Source organism: Drosophila miranda, chromosome 2, assembly GCF_003369915.1.
Source record: "Drosophila miranda strain MSH22 chromosome 2, D.miranda_PacBio2.1, whole genome shotgun sequence".
Classification (NCBI taxonomy): Eukaryota; Metazoa; Arthropoda; class Insecta; order Diptera; family Drosophilidae; genus Drosophila; species Drosophila miranda.
The window spans coordinates 30,291,039-30,306,717 of NC_046675.1; the positions used below are offsets into that span (position 1 = coordinate 30,291,039).

Sequence of the window (15,679 nt, forward strand, 5' to 3'; positions counted from 1 at the left end):
ATTTCAACCAAAATGAACACCACTTTATCTTCTCAGTGGAAACAAACACTCAAAAATCCCCTCATTATCCGTCGAATTGTGGCCAAATTGGTTAACTATATCATATATACCAGGATGTATACAGATATACTTAAACTATATGTAAATCCCAGGCCTTCAAATGTACCTAAGCCTTCCGGCAGTGACTCCTAGGCCTTTCAGGGTATCTAAGCCTTCAGGCATTTACATTCCTGTTCCCTTTTTTTTACGATTACTTCCACCATTTGCTGCTTTCGCTGCTCAATTTATATATTTTGATAACCCCAAAAAGTCACGTATTTATTTTATTTCTTAGGTTCTTGTTGTTACTTTTTTGTTGTGTACAAGAAAAAGAAAAAAATCAATTGCGCGCAAATTGAGTAAATGTCATTTAGACATCCGCTGGAACCACCCATATCCGTTCTGACTTCCGTTTCCTATCAAACAGAGGAGGCTCAAGGACATTAGCAAACAATTGTCAAAGGCACACACACACGCACACACACACACGCACACTCACACCCCGGCCACAAAGTATGCGACAATGTGGCATATGATCCCTGAAGCGGCAAGAGGCAACACCGACATTGCATAAATATATATAAGTTGACAATTTTAGAGGCAATACATATACATATGTACACACATATACGTGTATATGCATGTGGCATGCGCCATGCGGCATGTGGCATCCGGCAAGGGGCGTGTGTGTTAGTTAGTGTGTATGCGTAACCACTTTAAACACAATCTAATGTCAACAAGACAGACATTGAGAGGAGACTCCCGACTCCCAGGACTACTCCTCCTGCTGCCAGGACTACTCCTCCTTCTCCCAGAGACGGGCACTGCTGCTTGGAGGGCGGAGGCACGCCTTATACATAAATGCGGTTTAACTTCCATCTGGTTTTGTCATAAGCGTTGCCACCGCTACTCCCTGTCGTGTGTGTGTGTGTGTGTGTCCATGCTGCCCCCCTTTCCTGTGGCTTGGCGACTCTTGTGCGTATCAATGAAGTTGTTACTCAAGTGGCAGTGGCAGTGGCACTTCATGCTTGTCGTTGACTTTATTGGATTATCAGGCAAATTTTATAGTATTCCTTGGGCTCTATCCCGAGAGCATATTGAATTTCCTTATCCCCTCCCAAAATAGCTTTTCTTTTTGGCTTTTTCTCAAGCATATTTACTCTCTGGGTGGGGGATTCCACATTTTAATAGAGAAATAGAGAAAGTTTCAAGTACCCCCTCGAAAAAAGGTCAAGGATATGGATAGATATGCTCATTTGATTGATTTTTAGGGGGGAGGGATAGGTACTTGCGAGGTAACCTTTTCCTGTCTAGAGGAAGGGCCTTAAGTTGATTAAAAGCTAAGATTTCCGACTCTTTGGGCACCCCAAAAGTAATCAGTCTAAATATTCATCAAACGATTAATATGATTGCTATAACGTCTCAGCCTCCTTGTAATCTCCTTGCAGAGGTGCAACCCATCGATTAGAATGATTGCCAGCTCCATCATCATCATCTTCTTCTTCTTGGGGCTGCCACAACGACTTGTGGTTTGCATTATATAAATTGCTGATGGAAAAGGGGGAATGGGAATGCGAATGCGAATGGGTTTTCTGTGTGCTCTAAATAGTTCTAATTCCCTTTGGGCCTTGCTGGAGGATGTGGTGGGGGGGGGGGGGGGGGGGGGGGGGGGGGGGGGGGGGGGGGGGGGGAGGCCTGTCAGGAATGTAGTTGACGCACAGCTGCGTTTCACTGTCTCACAGACATTCCAAACCAAAAAAAAAAGAGGAGGAACAGGCACACACGTACCGACAAACCCCCAGGAAAAACCAGAGAGCAAACAACCCATTTCCATACCCCTTCCGAGAGGGGGGAACACTCTTTCGTTTTAATTGTTGAACCACACAAGTACTCCAGAGAATGCCACACCATTTGGGGTATGCCAAATCCTTGCCAATGCGAACACTTGGGAAAATTTTCATTTAATTTTCCGACCAGACTTTGTTTAACCCAAATAGAGACGGGAGACGGGGAGTTGCATTTTAATTTGCACACCCAAAATCACTCCTCAAACAAGCACTAAATCCTGTGGGGCGCCCTGGGCCCATAAATAAATAGAAACTTAAGCTAAAAACTAAAGCAAATACATCTGGCGAATGTGTAAGTTTTCGAAGGAACTCAATTTGCCAGGCAGCATCAGGCAGAGCAAATTCGTTAGACAGGCTACAGGCCCCCCCCTTCGTTCCTTTGGGGGAAAAAACAACATCCGACAGCCCGACAGCCGACAGCAGAATGCAAATCAGTTCACAGAATGCGGCACAAAAAAGGTGTACGAACGGAATCGCCAATCGAGGAATTGGGTAATCGAACAGACGAGAGTGCAAAAAGCAAAAGGCAAAAGGCAAAATCAGGTGGCCTTCCTGCAAAAGGACCTGCGCCAGCAGTTTGTGTACTCTTTCGGATAACATTTCAAGCGAAAAAGGAATTTTCAACGACTGTATACTTCAAAGAAGTTCCTTTTGCCATTCTTTACTTTCGTTTGATTCCTTCGCCCAAAAGAAATCCTTGAAAACAAGTCACTAACTGGCAGAAAAAGTACTACAAAGTCACTAGCTGGAAGAAAACTAAGACAAAGAGTTGTATTTGTAAAGGTTTTCGATGGGGAAATTGCTTTTTCAGCCCGATTGAGGTGAGATTTACGCAAATAACTAGCTGTGGGTCTTTGGATTATGAGTATTATAGGGGTATTTAGTAGTACTCAGTCTTTGGGAGTATTCCTAGGCATTTTCTAGATGAAACATGTCCCTGTTAAGTAGAAGTCATGAGGATAGTTGTGGTAACCTTTTTTTTTAGGGAGGATCCCTAAAGGGGGATTGAATGCAGGGATCTGTAAAGGTTTCAGCATATCAGAGATATTCTTGGGATGTAGCCCTCGAGTAAATTAAAAATCTAATAAATATAAATCTAAATAAATAATCTTAAAAAAAAAGAATAACCAGATTCCTGTATCTGGTATCTGGAAGATATTCTTAGGATGTATCTTTCGAGTAAAATAAAAATCTAATAAATATAAATCGAAATAAAAAATCTAAAAAAATTATATGCGGATTTCTGTATCTGGTATCTATAATATATAAATTATTCTAGATATTTTTAGGATATATCTATCGAAAAAAATACAAATCTAATAAATACAAAATAAATATAAATCTAAATAAATAATAAATCGATCCCTGTCTCGGCTTTCTCTAATCTATAACCCTACCATATCTTATGAACATCTAAAAAACCACTGAAAAAACATCTGAAAAATCCTTCAAAAGGTAGGGGACTCTCCCTTCCACACGCCATACACTTTCCACCCATAAATGACGTCACGAACATATCTGCCGCATAAACCCCCGAAAGAGAGAAAGACAGATAGGGATGGGGGTGGGGCTGTACTTTTAGTGCATGCAAACACCGGTCGTGGAGGGGGGGGGTGGGGAAAGCAATAAATTTGAAACGTTTTCACGTTGCAACGTTTGACTTTCTGCAGTCGCCGCCATTTATTTGTGCTAACAATTTTGTCGGTTCATAGACCACCCCCCTCTACCACCCTCCCTCTATCTGCAGATACGCAGATACATATATACTTTTTTTAACATTTGCCGTGACAATTTGCTGCTCAATTGAACTCTCACGGATTGCAGGGCATACTCCTTCGTACGCCGTGCCCCCACACCCATACCACTATCTGTCGGCACACTTTGTCATCTGTCTCCCTCTCTCTCTCTCTCTCTCTCTGTACGTCCCTGTTTTGCATAAGTTTGACAGTTTCCCCCTGCCCCCCCTGTGTGCCGCTAACGAAGTCATTCAGTGTTTGTGTGTGAAGAGAGAGAGAGAGCCAGGAGGGAGCTGCTGCTGTTGCAGCTGCAACATGCCACCAAAAAAGCGCGTCACGAAGTTGCGTTCATTATGCCAGGCCGCCGTTCGGTGCTCTGCCATGTGTGAGGTGTGCCTTGGCATCTCTGCATCATGGGCTTGTTTTTTTCCCAAAAGAGTACCCTCTGCCCAAAGGGTTTCGAGGGGTATATGGGACAAGGGGAGAGGCAGGATCTTTAGACAGAGGCTTGGAGGCCAAACCAATTTTCAATCCATCTTAAAAAACCCCAAATGTATAAATATTATATCCTAAATCATAAATTATTCATCTTTTTCATAGCTACAATGCTCCAGTCCCTGGACCCTCCCTGGCACAGGGTACTCTCTAGTCTTCAAACGCCTTGTGTATCATCCTTACATGTTTGTTTTTTTTTGGGGCACAGGATGGGCTGCATTTTGCGGCCACTGCAACTGTCGGTGGGCTGTCTGTCAGTCGAGTGGCAGAGCAGCTGGCTTGTCGTGGCGTGGCACGGTATGGCATGGCGCTGCGGCTGTAGCGGTGACTGTGGCGTTACCTGTCCTCTCTGATTTATGTTGCCAATCAGGCATTTTGCTTGTGGTTGCACTCTGTCTCTGGCCCCTGGTGGGGATCCTCTATGCTCTAGATGTGTGTCCTCTGATGGCCCTGCTCTGCGCTCTGTTGATTTGTTACTCATACGCAGCGTAAACAGGGTTGGGCAAAAATGGATTTAGTGCGACGCTCAATGTTTGCACTTTTGGCTGTACATCATCTCATTTTCTCCGTTCTCCGAGATAAACCGCTTAGTGAATCAAATGAGCCAAAGTGCCACACACACACACGGAGGCGGGGATTATCTTTTAAAAATCAAGGAGAGCTCAAAGGGAAAGCTGGAAATTTTCCTCGCTTATAGCTTATCCGATAATGTGGCAAATATATAGCCTATGCCTTGGCATATATTACTCTTCGAAGTCTTACCTATGAAATATTGAAAGAAGAGTTGGCCAGGGATATCATCCCAGGTCAGAGATACCATAACTCAAGCTCTTCCCTTGCCAACTTATCTAAATGCTGGCAGAAGCAGGATCTTTTGCTCCTGCTTTCCTGGGCCAAAAAATATTTCCACTCCACTTGTCTGCCACAGTTTTTGCCTTTCCTTTTACTTTGTCTGTTTTTCCCGAACATTGAACAGGAAAAACGCATTACGATTGCGACAGGGAATTATAAGCAGCATTTTCTTTTCGCTTTTCTTCGTGGGGAAAAGTTTAAAGCGCACACAGGAAAAACTTGCGACAAATGTTGCTTAAGCCCATCATAAAACATTAACAAAAGTGGCCCCAAATCGATGCGAGAATGCGAGATAACGTCTCGCTTTTCCTTGTTTCCCGTCAAGCATTTTGATTAAAATCCTTCGAATCCTCCCGGCCAGGCGGCATCTGTCACGTTTACTCGCATGGACGCACGTGTGATGAATACTTGGCAATTAGGTGGAATCGTGACGTAGGAGGCGGACGGATGGATGGATGGACTGCGACAGGGTCTCCTCCAGGAAGGAACCATTTAGGAAACGTTTCTCTCACAGATCCGTCGGTTAGATGTCCCCACCAGAGGGGCAGGGGAGCTCTTCTTACATATATAAATATTTTATTTATTTACTTTGCTGATTTCGGTAGCAATACGTGCTGTAAATGCCTAAAACGCTATCCACACGGTATTTTTTGCTCCATTTTTTATTGGGTTTATTCGGTGACATATGTTTGGGGCTTTGATTGATCATCTTTTGGGGGTTTCTTATGGGAATAATGTACGTATGTCACGATTTAATCCATGAATATTTGATTTACATGTGAATACCCGTTTATTTTATCTCTTTTTTTCATTACAGGTATGTAACTTGGAAGAAAATTAAATATAAATAGTATTTTTGAAAACAAAAAACTGGTTTAAACACAGGCAAGTGTTTCGGTATCCTTTGTGGAGAGGATCGTATAGTTTTGGTAAGACATTTTTAGGGAACAGACAGAGGAATCTTCTAACCTTTAAATGAAAATTTTCCCAATTTTTATAAGGAATTAATATCGAACTGAATAGATTTTTAGTAACAAACGAGGGGAAACGTTGTGAGCTGCTGCGGAGACTCTACATTTTAAAAATCAAAAATAATAATTATACTTTATATATGTACATTATATAATTATTATTTTTGATTTTTATTGAATAATGATTATTTTTGATTTTTATTATTAAATAATTATTATTTTTTAATTTTTATTGAATAATTATTATTTTTGAAATGAAACTCAAAAAATTCAAAAAAAAAAGAGGTGGAACGAAATTGTGAATTATACGTTTAATGGTGAGATCTAACAGGAGTGTGGATACCAAATTTGGTTGCTCTAGCTCTTATAGTCTCTGAGATCCTTGAAATCACATTTATTTGATTTAAAGTGCAGACCACCTTGGTGTCTTTTCTGCATCTTTAACCCCAAAGAAGTTCGCTCTTGAGTTCTAAACGTGTTGATATGAATGGTTTTGGTGCAATGGTTTTTTGTATACCCCGAGCCCCTTCCGCAGATGACGATGTTTATCAAAGGGGCAAAAAGTAGGCGGGTCTCCAAGGAGTGTGCGGTTCAGGGTCGTTTGGCACAGGGCAAAGAGAGGGAGCACAGCACGCAGTTGTAAATTGTTGGATAATTCAATTTGTGGTTAAACGCAAGTTAGATGTAAGCACAGCCCCTAAACCCGCACGCCCTTACGCCCACAGCTTAAATAATGCACTCCCGAAGAGGGGGGGGAGGACTCTCTCCCAGGAGCCTTAGAGAGGAGCAAAAATCAAGAAGTTGTCCGGGCAACGTGTAATTGGGGAATAGAAATAATGCCACGCCATAGGAAAAAGAAAAGAAAACCCGAAAAGAAGAAACCGTAAAGGAAAACCCCAGCACGAAAACCACAAATCCCACCAGTGAGAGGATTGAACGATGTGTGGCAGCCACACGCCCGCTGATCCACTTGCCACAACACACACACACACACACAGATATGGCGGAACAGATACTCGAATATGTCTACGTATATACAATACGAGAATATTTGTAGTACTCGTCTAGTTGTTGGTTTTAGCACCCCTCAAGCGCTTTTGTTTGCTTTTTATGAATTTTGTATTTTTGCGTATTTTCATTGCGAGAATTCCCCTTTGCTGGTGCCACATGACGTATGAGTAATGGCTTTAGCCATGCCGCGCTTTTGTCTAGCACTGTCGGCATTTGGCCAGACTACAGACACCTTTCCCAATGGATGGGTATTATCATTTTGGTAGGGGATTTGCAATGCAGCAAAGCAAAAGGGCTTATACATATAACAATTTGTAGAAGTACTATATTCCTGGAGCTCATGAAAAGCAGAGTAGATATCGAAAAGCTCCGTCTTCGTGTGGCTTAGTTTTGGAAGATATATTAGTGTCTGAAATTAGACTTAAAAATTTCTTATCGGAATGCATTACTAAGTTTATATCGTAAGGATTTTAATATAATTCTTTCGATCGATATAGTAGTCTTTAGGGGAACATATATTTTGTTTCCTTAAAGAATCCCATCCATTACTATTTTTTTTTGTCTATGCTATTTTATTTATTTTAATTTTTTAATTAAAATACTTATTTTTTACTTTATTTATTTTAATTTAAAAAATTGATTCGATTTTTTTTTTATTTTATTTATTTATTTTGATTTAAAAAATGGATAGAATTTAATTTATTTTTTAATTTTCTTTATTTTAATTATTTAATTAAAAAAATTTATTTATTTTAATTTAAAAAAAAAAAACAGATACAATTTCCCCCCCTATAGCATACATATATGTATCTAACACAAAAACAATGAATATTCAAGAGTATCTACATCTTCGGCTCTCCGAAAACTATCTCCCCTCTTTTTTGGTTTTTACGTTTCTTGTTTTCGCTGCGGTTGCGTTGCTTTGCCGCCCCCCCACTCCCGTGCCACTCCCCCACATCCTGCGTACGTCCGCAATCGCATATGCATCGGGATTGGATCTGGAAACTATATATTTTGTATCTGTGTGTGTGTTTTCCCCATAGCATCCCTTTGGCATTGTCAAATTGGTTTGTTTAAATTGAATACTTTATAGCGTTGTGTTTAAGCGAAAAAGAATGATAGTTTTTTTCAGACACGTGCCGCATGTCGGAGATGAAAAATGAATTGTGGATCTATTTCCAGAGTGCTGGGGAAAATTCCCTACCAAAGTGAACAGGGCTTAAAGGAGAGCCGTTCAGATTTTCATTCTCTCAGTTTTTAAAGCAGAATTTATTACGATAAACTAGAACCGATTTTTCTGATTTAAAAACTGTTTTGCCACAAAACTTCCTTCGTTTCATTGGTTTCCAAGCAACGCAGCCTCCCAACCCTTGGCTTGTCCTTTCATCATCTCAGTGGTTATCCTCTCAGACCCCCTAATGAACCCTTCAACACAATTCAGGAATTTTCATACGGTCTGGCCTCCCCATTCATCATTTTCGCAGATTACCAGCTGAAAGATTTTGGTTTTTTCCGGGCTGTAAATAAACTCCAGGAGGCCTGCACTTGGGACTTAATCTGCCGCATAATTCAAAGGCCTCTGCATCATGGTCGGACCAAAGAAACCGACAAGAAAATAACACCCGAAACGAAACGAGCAAAAACCGGAGCAAAAGTTTCCTTCGATGGAGCAAAAGTTTTCCTCCCCCTTCCCCCTTTCTATTTATATAATAACTTTATGTTTATGTTGTAGATTTTGCTCCTATTTTCCTATGGAACGTGGGGGGGGGGGGGGGGGGGGGGGGGGGGGGCTTTTTGGGAAGGGGACAAAGACTTAAAACAGCAAACAAAGTACGGAAAAACAGGCATAACAAAAGGCGCGGCGCGTTGGCGTCTAAAGTTGATTTCTTAATGTTGTCTCTACTGTTTGTCTTGATGAAGGAAATGCCACCCACACACACGACAGAGAGAGTCCTGCGTCATGTGGCAGTTGAAGGAATGCTGCTGATGCTGCTGCTGCTGAGACTCAAAAGATGTTGCCCCAAGGCAATTTACACTGAAGTTGTTGATTCTGAAACACTTGGCAGGGGCCAGGCCAGGCCAAAAAGACGCTGAGCCAATATTTGAAAAAGCCACTGCATCCTTCGTCCTGCTTCTTCCGTCTTCCGTCTCGATATTTCTCGCATTTCCAGTAGCGGAAGCGGAAACGTGCAATATTTGATATGAGCTCTTGTTTTTGTTACTTTTTTTGTTTGTTTGTTTGGTCTTTTGTTCGAAACAAACACTCCAGTCCACACTTCAGTGGATAGGCACTCGCATCAAAGCAGAAAGACAGTTTTTTGTGTCTAGAAAATGGAACCACAGCACATACACACACACACACACACAGACCGTAATTAAATTTCAATTTTCTCGATAAGAAATGCCTCAAAGGATGATTGAAATTGGCAAAAGCTCTTGACGAAAAAAAAGAAGGAATTTCATTGACAGCCCGAAAAGAAACCTAATGAAAATGTATTACAAATGAAAAAGTCTTTCCCTTTTTTGCTGTTCAGATTTTCCACTTCATTTGTTGCACAAAAATTGTTGTGTCTTCCTTTGGGAAAAAAGCTGAAAAGTTTCCAGCTCATTTTATTAGCATATTTATTAATTTTCATCAGTGGGATCCTTCAACTATTCCAAGTCAATGTACATAAAAGGCAATTCAGATTTTCGTTGTATTTATTTTGCTCCTCAACAAAATTTCAAACAAAAGGCGGAACAACAAAATTCTCCCTCCATTCACTCGAATAATTTCCACTGCCGTTACAGCTCGCACAACTTTCACGGATCGCGGGCTGCTCTGCATTTGACAGACTTTGAATTTTTGGATAGTTTTCCATCCACACCGCCCCCCCGCCCCCACACAAGCATCCCAGAGGGCTGGATGGGCTTTATTCAACCGCAGGCAAGGCGGTGATATTCAAAAGCGCACCACAAACTTTTTTTTTTTTTTGCCAGAGCCTCGACTCGAGTACATAACGGGGAAAATGTGAAGCACCTTCCTTCAGTTTTTCCATAAAAACTTTGCCAACGCCAAATAGTTGGAAAGCCCAGGAGTAAAAATAAACTAAATTTTTGAACAGTTGAACAGTTGGCTAGACGGCAACTACACATTTTCAAGCCCACCAGTTTAAAAGTATTCCAAAAATCAGTGCAAAATATATTAGAATTTAAAGCGATCTAGGGCTTGGATTTTTGGATGCCCTGGGAAAGGGTGGGGTGTTGAAAAATGATCCAACAAGGGAACAGATGACAAGGGATGTCAAAAGGGAAGAGAGTTCTGTGTTTGGCTTGGAAAATTCCAACCATTACTTGTAGATCGGTGGAAATTGGTACAGAATCTGTATAAATGGATAACTATCCTCTATATGGGGCTGTTTTTATTAATACGAGTCCATTTCGATAGCTGATATAGTACAGAAATATAATGGAACTGCATTTGAAAGTCGCCACGTTCGTGGTCTGGACTCTGATCATTCCCGTTTTCGCCGAAAGCTTGATCATGATGAAATTATGCAAGGTGGTTTGCTACCGCAACGCACTCTCTTTTCAGTACAACAGCAAACTTCGTTATTCTCTCTCTCTCTCATTAAACAAGGCATCACAGCGCTCTCACTAGTGCTGAGCGTAACATCAGACCCGAAAGAGAGTTGCGGGCCATCTTGTATAATGACATCATGAGCTGGATTGACGCTCTCTCGCGTCACTTTCGCCGATCTGCTTTGTGCTCTCTGTAATTCGCCCTCGCTCGTTCTTTCTTTGCGCTCTCCTGGGAGCCGGGGAGCGAATTCGCACGTATCTTCTTAGCGCTCTCGCCTGTTGTGATTGGGAATTCGCCTGGGAGCGAATTCGCACGCTCTTGCTTAGCGCTCTCGAATGTGCGCTCTCCTGGAAGCGTAAAAGCGTACCCTCGCTCGTTTTTGCTCTGTCTTGGGATCGCAATTGGCAAAGCTGCTACTCAGTTTCTTCCTATGGATTGGGGGATCGAACCGTAGTTCCCCTGAGATTTGATTTCGGTTTTGATTTCTCTAGATTTTATAGTATTCCAGATCGCCATCGACTCGAGGAAGAGTATTGCTTATGGGGCTTCAAAAAAAGCTTCTTCTAACCTATTACATACCACACCACAACTCCAATATACCCTTCAATAAACTCCCTTCAAGTACTTTCGGTTATAAATATGCGGAACCAAACTTTTTGGTGAGGCGAAAACAAATTTCCACGCCACGAAGCCCCCTACCCCCTGCCCCTACCACTTCAGTGGTAAATGAAATTTTAATAAACTGAAACTGGCACTGGTACTGGTGCTGGTCTCTGGCTAAATCGGTGTTTGTGGCAGGCGTGTTGTTACGCATACCCCATACGCCGTGTAAGCCGCCTTGTGGTAAATTTTAATTGGCTTGTCGCGAGTTTTATTCTCGCTGTCAGACTTTGATTTTGGCCCAGGCCCAGTCATGATTAAAAACTTTACATAGTTTCGCTTTGGTTTTTGGTTGGGGTTTTTGGGTTTCGTTTTCAGTTTACTATTTTCTGTTTTCTGTTCTCTGTTTGGTATTATTGCAAAGCGAGAGAGAGAACTTTTTTGTATGGTAGAAAAAACTTGGCTTGGCTTCGAAATTGGCCAGGCCGGCAAAGCCCTTCGTTGGAAAGTTGTGCCTGTCTGTCGTAGGGTTCCAATGGCAACCGAACGGCAGGCAGGCAGGCGTTTTATATAAGAATAGTTTGCCCCGATAGTCGGTCCTATCTCAGGTAAAAGTTTAGGATTTTAATTAGTTTTGGTCGTCGCTTAGTGCCAAAGCAATTTGTTAGATAAGGGTTACTCTCCCTTTAATATAAATCTCTTAGTGCCGCCACCGCCACCGCCACGGCCCCCTTGCTGGAGGCATTGTCTGGGTTGGGGGCCCTGTTGCTGATGGATGGAAGATCCTTCTTTGGCGGCAAGCTAATTGCCGGTGAAAACTTCTCAAAGAAAGCAATCTCTGGGCTCGTCAGAAAAGTTAAGCCTTAAACACATGTCCTTCAAGCAGGATTACAGGGTATTGTGCCCCACCCCCACCCCCCCCTATACAAATATTTTGCATGCCATTGTTTACATAATCAATGTGAGTTCTATAAATTCCATTCCACATTTGCCACTAATGAACTTTCTCTTAATTACCAGACAAGACACTGTGAATGCCACTTTCCCCTAATGAATTTCGACATCATCAAAGGGAAATATTTATGCCCAACTGTTTGCCTTTGAGGGACATTCATGTGTGCAGAATCAGCATTTGTTATCATTAATTAATCATCACAGGACTTGGGTTTCTAGGTGTCCAAATTTCAGGCCACCATTCATCAAAAGGATGTTCTTTATTTGAATTACTTTTCATCATATTAAAATCTGTGTACCAAAAGCTTCTTGGAAACGAATATGTGTGGTTGATTTTGAGGCAGGCGGCACCTGTCTTTCGACCGATTTTATGCCCAGTATTCAATGACTGTCTTTAGGTTATTTTTGTGTAATATATAGAAGAAAGGACTTTGATTCTTACCATAGCAAATACACTGCAAAATATGTTCTTTTAAAGCCTTCCCCAAAAAGACTTTTCTTTAAGATATCCTATACGTCCTCTTCCTAGGCGGAACTATTCTCTAAATGTTTAATCAATGTTTAATTTGGGAAAAGTCCAATTGCAGTGGACTCTTACTTCACGTCGGAACACTTCACAGTCCAAGTTCAACAGGAACTGGAATTCCTGTGTGTAAGACTGATTCTTCCCGCTTTCGCTATATTCATTACTTGCTCGTATATCCCACCTTCTTCGGATATTTCAATTTATGAGCAGCACTTGTCCGCTTTAACCGCTGTTTCTTCCTCGCTATCTGATAAAGATCGTATGATAGTTCTTGGTGACTTCAACTTGCCAGGAACTGTTTGGTCTTCGGTAAACGAGTCTAGTATCCTAGTGCCCATGTCACGACATGACTTTGTTGACGGCTTGCTTGACCTATCCCTGTCTCAAGTCAACCATGTGAATAATTCCTTGGGTCGATTGCTTGATCTGTGCTTTGTATCGGATCCGACCATAGTGTTGTTAACCCGAGCCCTTCCGCTCACTATACCTGAAGACGCCTACCACCCTACTTTCGAGGTGTCGCTAGATATAGGACCAACTGTATTGGATCGGTCGAGTAGGCTGCCCGAACGTGTCCGCTGCTTTCGTAAAGCCGAGTTTGCGAAGCTTAATAACCTCATTAGGGATTTTGATTGGTCCGCTTTGTACTTGTGCACTGATATCATAAAAGGCACAAACATTTTTTACAATGCTCTTGGCACATTTTTCGATTCTTGTGTCCCGCTTTCTTGTCCGACTAGATCTGGAAAACCCCCTTGGTTTACCAAAGAGTTATCCAGTCTAAAAAACTTAAAATCAAGACTTTATAAAAAATTTCAAAAAGTGGGTTCTCCTACTTCTCACTCTCGCTATGTATTAGCTCGGTCAAACTTTTCAGTTCTTAATGCTCAATGCTATAAGAACTACCTATCTCGATGCAGGATACGTTTTTCTCAGGACCCTAAACAGTTTTACAGCTTCGTAAACAGTAAGCGTAGAACGTCCGCACACCCATCCTCGCTATCATTTTGTAATACGTCGGCAAATAATGATCAGGCAATTGCCGATCTTTTTGCCCAATTCTTCCAAACCACCTATTCTGAGGAAAGCTACTCTGGTCATCCGTACCCATACGGGTTACCGAGGTCGAACGGCATTTTCAGTCCCTTGTTAAATGAATGTTCCCTACTTCATGATCTTCGACTAGTTAAGCCGGTGTTTTCACCGGGTCCAGACGGGGTTCCAGGTTGTGTACTCAGGTACTGCGCCGAGGCTCTGTGTGGACCTTTGCTTAAACTATTCACCCTATCCATTGATTCTTCTTGCTTCCCCCCGATCTGGAAGGAATCGTTTATAATTCCTCTCCATAAAAAAGGTAGCAAGTCTGATGCAAAAAATTATAGAGGTATAGCAAAGTTATCCGCTATTCCTAAAATGTTTGAGAGGGTTTTAACTCCGCACTTGCAACATCTCTGCAAGTCACTTATATCTCCAACTCAGCATGGATTTATAAGGCGGCGATCAACCACCACGAACTTGTTAGAGTTTACCTCTTTCATTATTAAAGGCTTTCAAGGTAACTTACAGACGGATGTTATTTACACCGACTTTAGTAAAGCATTCGACTCTGTAAACCATTCCCTTTTAGCGCATAAACTTGACCTTTTAGGGTTTCCGCCCAACCTCCTGAGATGGATTTCTAGCTATCTTTGTTCTAGGTCTCAAAGAGTCCTCTTCAAAAACTCCCTCTCTTTCCCAGTAAAGGTTTCTTCGGGAGTACCACAAGGCAGCCATCTAGGCCCCTTACTCTTCACACTCTTTATTAATGACTTACCTTCAGTATTAACATACTCTCGAGTACTTATGTATGCGGATGAAGCTAAACTCTGTGTCCAGTACAATGACATTTCATTTCATTCTCGCTTGCAATCCGATCTCAATAGCTTTCAGTCATGGTGTTGTGCAAACTTGTTACACCTTAATGCCTCGAAATGCAAAGTTATGACATTTCATCGTTCTAGCCCTTTGTTGGCTCCTTACACCCTATTTGGTGGTTCTCTTGAGAGAATTACCCTGGTGGATGATCTGGGTGTTATGTTAGACCCCAAGTTAAAGTTTTCCGAACACATTTCTACCATGGTAAATAAGGCCATGAGCGTGCTTGGGTTTATAAAGAGGTGGTCAAAGGAATTTGACGACCCCTATATAACAAAGACTCTCTATACCTCGCTTGTTCGTCCGATCTTAGAATACGGCTCCTGTGTATGGTGCCCTTAGTACAAAGTACACCAGGACCGTATAGAATCAGTACAGAAAAACTTTTTACTCTTTGCTCTGCGGGGCCTTAACTGGGATGCGGGTGTAAGACTCCCATCTTACTCTAGTAGACTACTATTAGTAAACCTCCCATCCTTAGTTAACCGTAGAAAAATGCTTGGTGTGATATTTATGCACAACTTGATCAGGGGTGACATAGACAGCCCTGATCTGTTGAGCCGCATAAACTTCACGATTCCTATTAGACTGACTAGAAATTTTATACCGTTGTTCCTTCCACTTTGTAGATCGAATTATTCCTTGCATGAACCGTTTAGGGTCTTATGCTCGGATTATAATTCCCTCTACCATATTATATCCACCACTAATTCTCTTCCTCTTATTAAATTATTAATCCTTACACACCTTTCTATTAATTAGTAACTGTAGTGGTATTTGTATTTTGATTGCATGCTTAGTTTCTTAGTAAGTTTAGTACTAATTTTCCTCGAATGTTAGTCTAATAGCTATCTTTCTTGCATGTTCGCGTTTGGTTCGGCTACGCACCGCGCGTCATGCGGCAGCGCCCCTCGGTCGGTTGGGCGGGAGGAGGGCTGCGTTTTGCCTGGGATCCGCGCGTAACAGCCTTCTGCTGGTGTCACACGGGCCACTTGACGGTGCAGTAACTGCATCGCCTCTTGAAAGATGCAGTCATTGCATGTCAACGTCCACACAAATAAACCACGACAAAACAGTCCATTATGCACACTGTGTGTATTTTGTTTTTGCGCTCTCGGTCCCCAGCCTCTGTCTCGAGTCTCTGCTGCGCTCCTCACGGCATGAAAGCGGCA

General features: G+C 42.0%; 1 protein-coding gene across 2 annotated transcripts in view; it reads left to right on the forward strand.

The window, feature by feature from the left end:
* LOC108155945 (heparan-sulfate 6-O-sulfotransferase 2) overlaps nucleotides 1-15,679 on the forward strand; it is a 104,324-nt gene that overhangs the window by 59,688 nt on the left and 28,957 nt on the right. The window lies entirely within an intron of this gene.